This window comes from Vanessa cardui, chromosome 11, assembly GCF_905220365.1.
Source record: "Vanessa cardui chromosome 11, ilVanCard2.1, whole genome shotgun sequence".
Lineage (NCBI taxonomy): Eukaryota > Metazoa > Arthropoda > Insecta > Lepidoptera > Nymphalidae > Vanessa > Vanessa cardui.
The window spans coordinates 8150472-8163787 of NC_061133.1; the positions used below are offsets into that span (position 1 = coordinate 8150472).

Below are 13316 nucleotides of genomic sequence, written 5' to 3' on the forward strand. Positions count from 1 at the left end.
TATCCAATGTCCATACGAAAGAATTTAGAGACAACGCCTCTTTTGTAAATTATTTTATAGTATACATTTTATTCTCATTATCTGATATTATTTGTATAGACTTTGTATTTCGTTAAATCCTTATATTAATAAATATAATGAAACATATTTTTAAGACACGTACATGCACATCACACCACGTAATCGTTAATTAAAAAACTTTATTTCAGTATTTTAAAATTCGACTTCATAAACCTTTTAGCGTAATTGACAGAAATGCTGTTTATTGGAACGAAATTACGGAAATATGATTAATCATCGACATAATATCGTATTAATATTTCCAATGAAATTCTTACTCAATCTCAAATTTCAATGAAATATTCTAAAGGAATTTTATACGTATGTAGTTTATTCGCTTCCTGTTTTTAATATTAGAATGTGTTAGTTGTTAAAGACCAATTCAGCACACATCGCCAATATCATCATTTTTTTTACTAGAAAAGAAATTGTCCTCATCCTATTCCTTGCAAAACTAGATACAAGTTTAGCAATTTCTCTATATTGGTCTATTTATTATCTCGTCCCACCTAGTGTGGGGTCTCCCATTCGGCAGGTGCCTTTTACCCTTCCAAGCCTTTTTGTTCACCTCATATGTTGAAAGCGGCTAGCCCATTACCATTTCGAAATGTTTGCGTGTACTAGCGGATCGGTTGGTTGTATTATTTTTGTGTCGTATTTTTTCTTATCCTTATATTCGTAGTAAGTAGTGGTATTCTTTATAGCTTGAAGATAGTATTTATGAATTCCATAGTAGTTATTTTCTATTGGTTAATTTTAAATATATATTTTAGGCTCCTGTATATTTGAATGGGTCATGAGTTTTTAAATTATTGTTTTTATTTTTAACCTGACTTCATTTAAATTGCGAGGAGACGACTCAATCGCCGACGTGAGCCCAAAGCTTCTGCTCTATGATGATTTGAACGGCAGTCGTTTCAAAATAATCGTTGATAAATAATTTTTAATTAATTCTAACCACAAGAGGTAAAAGAGAAGTGTATATATATATATATTTTTATTTTAAACTGAAACGACGTTCTTTATACCTAATATTAATCTACAACTTCGTTATGATTTTTTTTTTTTTTAATAATTCGTATATATACTTTGTTTAAGGGGTTCCACTGAAATGCTTTGTTGTCATAAAACTCTTAAGTAATATAAAAATTTATTTAATATAATTTCTTATTATATTCATCCAAAGCATTTAATAAAAAAACAAGGTTCTACGAACGAAAGTAAAAGAAGATTATTTGTAAAGTAAATTTTTTGACAATGTGAATCGAGAAGCAATTTACCCTGGAGGCTTAGACGTGAAAGCAATTTAATACCTTTATTAATATTATGGACGATTATTATTTTTCTTGAATGGCTATAAATTAAGCGATTTTATTGTTGAAATTATAAATGTATCTTTATAATATTCCTACGTAATGTAAATTAAGTGAGATTTTCTACAGATTTGTCGCTACATTTAATTCAAATCACCCTCAATTGACACGTCAGCGAAGTGGAAATTAAGCTTAATTTACATAGTGCCTAACTTTGGCCTAAATGTCTTTTAAGCTTTATGATCAAGACAGTTTTCATAAAAAGATATTGAATGAATGAACCCGAATAATCTGTACTGTACTGTTTTGTCTCAGCGCATATTCTGTTTGCTCTATGTATATCATTTACGATATTAATATGTGAACATCGAATATTGATGTACATGTATTTCCTTGTTACTTATTATAGAGGAAGGGAAATAAAACATATCATATTTGGTAAATAAATAGATAGATATGAGTACGGCTAACACTCGACCTTATCCCAGGAGTTACAGACGAGTAGTTCCGCTTTCCCGAATATTTGTATACAGCGTGCTCGTGGACGGAATATTTAAAGAACACTTCTAACCACAATATATTTTAAAACTATCATCGTGTCTTTTCACAAGCGGTCTTGCTTGTATATCTGGAGTTTTATGACGAAATCATTATTATTACATAGTATAAAACAAATTCGTTTACTGCTGTCTGTCCCTATGTATGATTATATCTTTCAAATTTCGCAACGAATTTTGATGCGGTTTTTTTTAATACATAGAGTGATTCGAGAGGAAGATAATACATGGACAATACAGTAATAATACTGATCACTTTAGAAGTTTTTAATGTGATGTCGTAAATCAAAATCTATAGTATATTCAGTATCAGTATTGTACCCGTGGAAGCCGGGGTGGGTCGCTAGTTATTTATAAAACATTAATGCCCCACTACAGGATAATCCCTTTCCAGGTCTTTAGCTTACGAGAAGAGGTGGGCTAGTGCCCAGCTAAAGACTGACAAAAATAAATACCTCAACTACAATGATGATGTAAAATATAATAAGTTGTATATAAAAATATTGAAGTATCTCAGAAAATATCTGAGAATAAAAATAACTATATTAAATAAACACTTTAGATATTGCAAGATGCACAAAAATGTATCAGTTTAATGGAGAGCTGACGACGTGTGGCAGACTGAAGCATCTAGAGAATTATTTTCACTTAAATCTCTGGAAATAACTCGTGAATGTGTCTTTATTTTCAATTTCATTACATTTTCTTATCTTATAATAAATATATATGAGTCTTCGTTTATAAGAGAAATACCTCAATAAATTAGCTGTTTTCTTGGCTGTGATTGAAATATCTTATGCTCGTGACTCGTAGCATACTATTGAAATTGAAATTATGAGCTAATAATTTACTAACAGTGACAAAAATATATTTATTTATTTGTTTTACCAATGAAAAAAGAATTATAGAGAGAGTGCGAAATTTGTTATATAACTGATAAGCTAAGCTGACGCAAAAATACTGTTATTTTTTACAATCGTTTTGAAGGCATCGTCCAGCCTCAAATTATAGTAAAGATATTTATATTTTAAATATTTTTAACAAAGAAGAATTATTTGCATGAGAATTTTAACCAATATGGTGTTCATATATCTATGTCACCTAGCAATTGTAAATACTCTTTGATTCATTTCGCGAGATAGCAAGCTGTCGAAAGATTAAAATAGAGATTATTTTTCGGCATGCTTAAAAATAGTTTTCACTGAAATATACATTTTTCTTGATTTTATTCGACAATAGTATTCGAAATCGATTGGATAACTTTTTTTTTATTGTAAAATAACAAAATGTATCGTTTTTCATAATATTATTACATTAAAGATATGTATGTGGCGAAATTTACTAATTTAGTTCGGTAAGCGGCCGCTTACATGTTTTATTTCAATACAATATCATTACTTTATTATACCACAAAGAAGAATAAATAAAAGGGTCAATGATTAAAGTTAGTAATTTAACATTATGTAGAGCATGGATGCTCAAATGAGTGATCAAACAAGTTTGAAATGAATTTTGTCTGAGCAATAAGTTAATCGGTATATTCCAGTCAAACCGAGCGATCAATATGGAAGTTTAGGATGAGGTTGAGTTCATTTTGTATTTAATATTTATTTTACTTCGGATTTCACGCTAATATACAAAGCCAAGTTCTTTCCATTTTAAAGAGAGCCTATAACCTTTTCAAGTCGTTTTAAAATGATTAAACTGAATAATGACAACAATGTAGCTTTTCATTTTCTATAGATATGATACAAAGTAATCGGAAGCGATTCGATTTAATCGATTTACGACAATGTAATTTGCAATTTGAACTGAAAATAATTATGGCGTGGCTAACGGTGTGTCTGCAGACACGTTTTAATACTATTTGTTTGTTTTAATAATAAATTTATAGTTTCAGGGTGGACGTATGCTATATAGCTTCTTAGGATATTACATTTATTTTTTGTTGTAATATCCTAAGAAACTATATAGATATACTGACGCAGTCGGAGAGGAAATTGGAGCCAAAACTATGAAAGACCCGACATTTATAGTTCTCTATATTATCAACAAAAAGTCGGCGATATAATGTACTTAGCTTTTGGTAACATTGATTTAATAATGTTAATAAATATATCACAATGGCCACTCTAGTTTAGTTTAACAAAACAAAACATAATTTTTTATCAAAATAAATAACGTAATTACCTAAAAGTCCTTAAACGCTTCCTGTAATAATATTGCTAATTCCAATCTTTTAGAAATATTGATATTAAATAAAGGCATGAAAAATTACGCAAGGCGTGCTGTACGATGCCTTAGTACCTACGGGTGATTAGATCGGTTTGTGAATGTTGTAAATATTTCATTAATTTAAAAAATTCACGGGAAAAGTTCTTATTTTTCTCTTTGAAATCGAGACGGGCAGTAATGTGAAATAAACTTATTGTTTTACTAAACCACATAATATTATTTTCCGCAAAAAAATTTGGCATAGTGTGTCGAATAATCAAGATTATTTGATTCTCGCTTCGTAGGGGGCGAAGCATCGTGGGTTGGAGATAAAAGAAACATCGTTTCCGCTATAGCACGTGTAGGATTATGTATTCGAAAACTGAATAAATCTTATCGTACGTTATTTGTGTTAAATAAAGATACTTTTTAATTGATATAAATGTATCCAATAAATATAAATGTCAGGAAATCGAATAGTAAAGAGTTTTCTTCAAAATTATTCTGAAATGCCATACACCCACATTTATGTGTTATCCTGGAATACGTTCGCATGTTTACAATATTGATTGCGATAATTTTTTAACTTTTTATAAAGACGTACCTGGATTATTAGAGATCAGTAGGTGAAAAAAACTGGAAGTATATTTTCGATTATCGGCCTTTTCCAAGAGATAGGAAGCATATATGTTAGTCCCAACGTTATGATACCAACAAAATTTTGTTATTATAATAAAACATAATTAATTTCCAATTTAATCTCCATAAAATAATTTATTTCTAACCATTTAACTAATCATCATGAAATGTTATATACGTATGTATTATACATATGTATGGGGATACAGAAAAGAACATAAAGATGTATGTTGATTGACTGCATTACTGTAAACTCAAGTTTTTCTTTTTTTTGTTTCTAATAATAATATAATATTAAAACATTTTTTGACACCTATTTTATATATTTAAAAAGCATTAAACAAAATTAATTATATACCATTTTTTTGTTTTCTGTAAGATTGCCATGTGAATCCAATATGTATAATGTATACTATTAATACTGTATACTATTAATAATATGTAAGGTATACAGAATAATATTATCCTGAATTTATAAATTTGTTTAAAATTAATCCAAGTTATTTGAACAAGTTTGTCAAACAACTCGATCGTAACATATTAAAAATACTTGAGATTTTAGGTTCAGAGACAGGATTATAAAATTTGATGTATTTTTTCACTTAAAATTAAATTTCAATTTGATGTTTGATTTAAAACATACATATATCCATCGAATTCGATTTTCGTGAAATATTTCTGTAAATACTACTAAAGGGCTTATATATATTTATATGTATACTTCTAGCAGTCATGGTCAATTTGATACAATTTTTCGAGGCCCGGAAGACCATTTATTAATTTACTATATTTTTAATCTTAAATTAAGACTGTCTATCTTAATATAAACATAAGTTCTTTTGCATTCGTTATATAAATATACACACATACATCTAGCTCGTTTTAAAAAAAGAGGATTTAACAAATGACTATCGATATTTGTAATAAATTGAGAATATTTTTTTGTAATTTTTTATTACTGAAACTTCAGAATTTATTTTTACACTTTCAATTATGCTAGTATATTGTATGACGACCTCCCTGGTCGAGTGGTGTATACACCGGTTTTCATGGGTACGCCATTCCGATAGGGTTCGATTCCCGGCCGAGTCAATGTAATCTACATTCGTTTTCTATGTTGTCTTGGGTCTGGGTGTTTGTGGTACCGTCGTTACTTCTGATTTTCCACATCACAAGTGCTTTAGCTACTTACATTGGGATCAGAGTAATGTATGTGATGTTGTCTCATATTTATTTATTTATTTATTATCTATTGTATATCAAAGGTGTATCAAAATGGCATATTGTTTTTTAGTTATATTGTGCACGTGGACTTTATCTTTAAGTTGTTATAACGCTATTGCTTAAATCATAAAGAAAACTTTGTCGTAATTAATCGAATTAGTGTAAACAATTATTGGCGAACCTTCATAAAAAATATTTAAATAGAATGAATATTTATACTTGTAATCGAGTCGATACCTAATCCTAACCTAATCGGCTGTTATCTTGATATATTCTTATAATTAATAAAAAGTAAATAAAAATTAGCAAAAATAAATAATAAAATATTATACAAAATATTTTACATAATATATTTATCAATACGCTTAAAGCAAATGTCTTTACAAGCCTTGAACAGCCATGGCAATCTAATAACTTAACTTTTGTGCAGAACGAATAAAATACGCGTTCTATAGCTGTTGGCAGATTTAACGTACCCAGAGTCAATAACTACTAACGACAGAACAATGAATAAAGCACATTCCATATCTTTTTACTATTCTACTCAAGATAAACTGTGAAAATACTACTTTATTTATTATTTAGAACCTGGACCTACCTGTTATTTTATTTAATTTAGTGTAACGTGAATAATATGCTGAATCTTTGATAGCTGAATAGTTTGTTATATCATATTAGTAAAAAAAAGTAACGGCCCGTAAATATTCCAACTACTGGGATAAGGCCTCCTCTTCTATCAAGGAGAGGGCTTGGAAGATATTCCACAAATCTGTTCCCCATCATGCGGGTTGGTGGAATGCACATGTGGCAGAATTTCGATGAAATTAGACACATGCAGGTTTCCTCACGATGTTTTCCTTCACCGCCGAGCACGACATGAATTATAAACACAAATTAAGCACATATTTATAGTGGTGCTTTCCTGGGTTTGAACCCGCAATCATCTATTTAATAAGGCATACTATAAACATCATCATCAAATAAATTAAATTAATTAAATATTTATACATATACAAATATGAATTAAAAATAATTACTGCATAAATCTTGACCGCGTGGAATGGCGGCAAGAACGCGAAGTAATAAATAATAATAAAATAATAATTTGATGGCCTAGGGTTGCTTAATCGTTACGATCCTTAGAGTAAGGTAGAATTTCATTTAAAAATATCTCTATACAAAGTAGTTGAACGTTTGAAATCCTTTTGAAAATACTGGTGATATATCAGTCATATTCATAAGCAACGTAACGATGATTTGGTTCCTTTTTAACTATCGTAAGTGAATAGAAATTGGTATCTTTCCAGATCTACTGAAATTAGTATAGCAATTCCATTATTCAAGTTCCACGATACAAAAGATTAAATATTATAGATCAATCTCGTTTTTATATTTTTTATATATATATTAAGAAAATATTATAGAGATAATTATTAATCCATTCTTATTATACTTTATCTTGAACAGGCTATAACATTTACAAATGTTCGGATTCTAAGGGTCCTTCTACTATTGATGCGGATGTATCCCTTATTGAGCACGTTTATGATACTTGCGAGAGGTCACTAGATACTGTCGGAGTTTTTTGTAACTTATCAAAAACTTTTGATTGTGTTAGGTGCGATATTCTTTTAAGAAAACTGAAAAATACATTTCCAAGTTAAGAGAGGCGAAAATAATGTCCTGGCACAAATGGGTGTGACGCAGTGTTCAATTTGGGGATCTCTGTGTTTTTAATAAAACAAATGTATGTTTATAAGATTTACCTTATTTCGTTAATAGGACACCATGCCGTATGCAGATGAAACGTCTTTCAATTTTAAACTTAACATAAACAATTATCACATTGTGAGTACAGCTCTGCCGTAATTGTTAGATTGGTTTGGGTGGTTCAATCATCCCTTCAAACCGGAACTCAACAAAGTTAACAAAACTAAGTTTTACTGTTTGACGGTAGAATATCTGATGAGAGAGCACCTACCTACGTAGACGGGCTCACATAATGCTTTATTACTTTGTGGTCACAAAGTGAATATAAATTCTGCTGTGGTTACCTTGAATTATATAAAAGACTTGAGTTTGTTGTTGGCTTCACAGGTATTACTTCTGACTTGAAGTTTTACTTGCAGGCGACCTGACTAGTGCAATTTACACGATAAAAAATAAATTCGACAACTCACAAACACGAGTACGTCTTGGCTAGTTAATTTTAGTTATTATCATAGTCTCATAAATAGATCTCATATGAATTGTCCTGTGCAATATGCTGCGTGTTTTGAAAATATATTTATTCTGTAGAAGCTAATTTATAAGTTCTAGGATACAATTATAGAATTATTTAAATAAATAGGTGTATCGACGCCTGAAAGATATATATATATATATATATATATATATATATATATATATATTATAGAATAGATAACAATTTCATAGTTTATATTTATAATTATGCTATTGCAGCGTGACTTTTATTATTTTATGTATAGTTCTAAAATAAAAACAGCCTAAGTTACTCTTTATTAAATCACCTAACTGCTATTGAATGTCGGAAGAATATGCAAAATTATTGATTATATCCGCATGCATTCAAAGCAGAGAACGTTTTAGGACAATAGTATTTTTTTAGTATACTCGCTTATATAACACAATTACTTAGAAATATAATTTTCAAAATAATTCATAAGATTCGTTTATTTAAATTTATCTTATTGCTAATTAATGACTTCACTTTCTATGTAAATGCTTTGAGTGATCAAAGAATAAGAGTTGTGGATACAAACTTTATTGGAAATCTGGTCAGGGCCGCCGTAAGCGGGGGTGCGACGCGTGCAGCGCACGCGGGCGGCACGTCCAGGGGGCGGCAAATTGAGCAATACAATACATGTACCTAATTTAAGTCATTATTATAATTCCCACAAATCCTTAAGTAAAATAAATTATTCAAAGCATCGAAAAATATCGCCATCAGTAAAGTTAAAAGTCCGTCGTCTGTTATCCTATGAAAAACTACACTGTCGAAGTTAGGACAATCCCCTTTAGCTTCCTTATCAATCGGTAGATTAGTTATCCGTTACTTGTAGTAGGGCGTTGTCGTAGGGCGGCTTGAAGGGTATCACGCCGTAAGTTATACTGGTGGTCGCTCGAAATAGCAGAGCTACGGGCACCGTTAAACCGGGCGCGGAGGGCATACGTTCGCTGTCGCAGGCGCAACGTGCTCAACGCAAACTTAGAGGTACACCTGTGGGCTGCACATCGTCAGTTGAAAAAACCCTGAAGACCCGGACAATGGAGGCGGTGGTCCAAGGGAACGTAGTCCTAACGGTATCACCGGACGTGGCGAACGACTTCAACAGTCTTCCTTTCTTTTTTTCTTAATTACGGCATCCACGGGGTCATAAGCCAATGCCTTTTTTATATTTTACATTTATACACTTTGGCGTTTTATACTTTATATTTTTACTTAACATCAGCCGATATTCGTTAGACTTCAAGCTCGCCGTCTTCCTTTCGAGACCATAGGACCATTTCGATATCACGAGTTGCCTTCCTATCTCAGAAGGCCGTTGGGGCATACCTCCAGGATCAGGTGATCCTTTGGGAGGGGGCGATGGACGACTTGTCCGGCGTTTGCAGTTGGTTTGACTGGCTCCTGCGGGCACCGACCTCGCCCGGGATGGGTGTGTTGTGTCACGGTGACGGGGCGAACCTTTCAGATGGCGCCCCTAAAGTCGGAGTGTCGCTCACGGTGGATCAAATCGAGATGCTGGTCTTGATGGTTTCTCTAACTAAAACGGAGGGCCTCCTAATCCACGGTCCTTGCTGAGGTCTCCTCGAGGAGCGTCTACCGCCCTCCAAGAGACGGCATTTAAGGCGCACATATGAAGGATCAGGGCCTCATCCTGGATGGAGCTTCGTGCAACATTTTGTCCAACTCAGCTTAAAGCTCATCAATGCCAACGTAGGAGGACCTCCTAAAGCAAGCACCTTGCCTGCGTGCGCTCTATGGCATTGTATTTTTTATTTATTGTAAATAAATAAATCTAATCCAATCCAGCCCATTTCCGGTCACTGCTGGATATGTCCCGTCCTCTCCAATTGCACGCCACTGAGATCGTTCTTGGGCTCCTCGCATCCAGCTCCTACCAGCCGTCTTGCGTAAGTCGTCACTCCACCGTGCCCGTGGACGTCCTACACTACGTTTGCCGAGGCGCGGTCTCCACTCTAGAACACGTTTTCCCCGACGGTTATCGGTTATGCGACAAATATGGCCCGCCCACTGCCACTTTACCTTATTAATCCGGTGGGCTATGTCGATGACTTTGGTTCTCTGGCGGGTCGCCTCATTTCTTCTGATGCGATCCCGCAGAGAAACGCCGAGCATAGCCCTTGCCATAGCACGCTGAGCGACTTTAAACTGGTGGACCAGCCTTGCCGTGAGTTTCCACGTTTCGACTCCGTATGTCATGACGGGTAGGACGCACTGGTTGAAGACTTTCGTCTTAAGGCACTGTGGGATCGACGATGTAAAGATTCGACATAATTTTCCAAACGCTGCCCAACCCAGCTGAATTCTTTTATTCACCTCGTCCTCAAGGTTGTTTCTACCTAATCGCAAAGTCTGCCCATGGTAGATATATTTTTGAACAACTTCGAGGACGGTACCGTGTATCGCAATCGGTTCCGGTAGAACATGTTCATTGAACATGACCTTGGTTTTATCCAAGTTCATCCGTAGGCCGATACGCATAGAAGAATCAGCAAGCGTCTGCAAATCTTAAGTGAGAGATGTATTCGCCACTGATGTTGATGCCATGTCCTTTCCAGTTCAGCGTCTTGAACATATCCTCCATTGAATTAGTAAACAATTTGGGGGAAATAACGTCTCACACCTTGATGCAATGGTATGGGATTTGTTTGCTGATTCTGTACTTGAACGGAAAATACACCTATTTGGTTGGACTCCCTTAATGCTCGTAACAAGGTTCTATCGGGACCGTGGGTACAGTGCTGCTGACCCGCTTCGCCGAAGAAGACCAGTAGAAGGGGTCTTCGCTATGGATGTCTTCTCCTCCCACCATAAGTGTCCCGGGGTTAAGGGTTTCTGTACCCTGAGAACTCCCTAGGAAGTGGAATTCCGCAGAGGTGAGCCTACCGTTAGGACGTCACGGTAGTATGCACAAAAGATTTCGTAACATCCTCCAAAAAGACAGAGTGGGTCGCTAACGTTGGTTTTTTAGCAGGTATACACCCCGCCCCCCACCTCATGTGGAGGAATAGTGGTATGCGTTTTTGCGAAAAAAAGGGCGGCATAATAGGTATTGCATGCGGGCGACAAAACAGCTAGCGGCGGGCCTGAATCTGGTTTGTTTTAAAAGAGCAAACTATGCGAGTTTCTTGCCGCTTCTTCGCGCTGAAGTGCTTTTCAAATCCGAATTACAGTAAGGTTGAATTTTAAGGTGAATAACGATTTTTGAATAGTCAAAAATATACAAATATTGTTAAATATTTGACGTAATTAGAATAAATTTATACAATAATTTGAGTTTAATAATCTACTATATATCTATTTTAATTTTATGTATATACTATTATTATATTTAATACAAAATTTGTTGATAGCACAGATAACGCTGACTAATCTTTAACAGATTTGTGGCATCTCTGATTAATGTATGTGTTTGCCGCTGAAGCGCAATAATAAACTTCTTAACTATCAACAGAAAAAACACTTTAATGCAAAGACATGAGATAAATAAGCTTTATTTTCATTTAATTTGTCTCATAGTATTTTATTATAACAAAATCAAGATTACGATATTCTTTTTACGCGTCTTTATTAATTTTATCTTTTGCAATTTGGATTAGCTTGAGATATATTACAAGGTATTATCGATGTAAAGAAAAGACGTGGGACGTACGGTATGATGTATTACAGCAAGGGCGGGTAGATTGCGTTGCTCGATATTGATTACCTATATAATAACATTTGTCCATATTTCATCATTGACAGAATGTCGTCGTGTGAAAATTCCCTTTTTCTCTTGCAATGCTGAAATTGTTAACAAGTTTATTATAAAACGCTTACTGACTATCAACACATAGTCTACATTATACGACAAAGAGACTTGAAATTTGGAGTACTCCTCCGCTATGCAGATTCGTACAAAGAAAGGAATCCTTTCTTTACATAAGTATAAATTTAATTTCAAAGTTTCAAAGGGTTCTGCATCTTCTGCACCTTTCTCTTAACTTTCAAGTCAATGTAATCAATATATTTAAAATTAAATAAATAAAAGTATTTTTAGCTCACATGATAAATACATATCACTATATTAGATTTTATGATTAGAATAATATTACGATTCAATTATAATATAATATAGAGTATAATATATTTTCTTTCTCTTTGCGGATAAAACTGGCCATGATTAATCCTAGTTTTGTAATGAAACTACTTAAACGATTAGTAACAAAATAACTTATGGAATACCATTTGCCGATACAAATCCCAGAATAGTAAATAATTGTTTTAATTAACTAGAGACTTTACGTATATATATAGTTTTGCGTAAGTACTTAAGTAGAATAATGCGTACAGTTCGTATTGTCCCGGTACGCCAAGTTAATGTTTAAACAATAAACTTAGGACGATAAGGACTTTTGGGTCGAACATTACATTAACCTTACATGTAGTTTATACCTTTGACAGATTAATTTAACGTCTCTTTTGAAAGCACAAACAATAGACAATTCTTCGACAAAATTTTTGATTTAAATTTATATTCAACAAATTCTAAGAATATGTGTATGTGCTTCGTAATTAATTTCGCAGTTATTATAATGATTTGATTCTTCATAAAGGAAAACTGCGGGCGTGCTTAGAAAACTCGTGTAGGAGTTTGTAGTTGTACTTGAAAAAGTCTGACGAGAACTTTCCGACACTTATCCAGTAATCTTGAAAATATGAGCGGTTTTAAGCTGTCAATCGTGGAGGATGAAATATTTTGCTGGGCTTTGCACACTTTAAATTTATATTTCAATACTACATTTTGAAACAATATCATATAAGTTAGTCAAAAACACAATCTTCCCTGCATTTATTTATATTATTTATTATGGAATTTAATAATTGACAATATTTTTTACTCGATTTTTCACTATAAGATTAAAATCTTCTTGGTAATAACATAAGGTACATATAAAACAACATTCAAATACATACACTATAGCAATAGCTATACTAGCCTTAAAGCAAAATCTTATATATGAATGTATGTACGTATGAATGTTGCCTAATTTAGTATAT

At 33.0% G+C, this 13316-nt stretch overlaps 1 protein-coding gene across 1 annotated transcript in view; it reads left to right on the plus strand.

Annotated features, from left to right (window-relative positions):
* LOC124533907 (G-protein coupled receptor dmsr-1-like) overlaps positions 1–13316 on the plus strand; it is a 31592-nt gene that overhangs the window by 6834 nt on the left and 11442 nt on the right. The gene's annotated exons all lie outside the window — the stretch shown is intronic.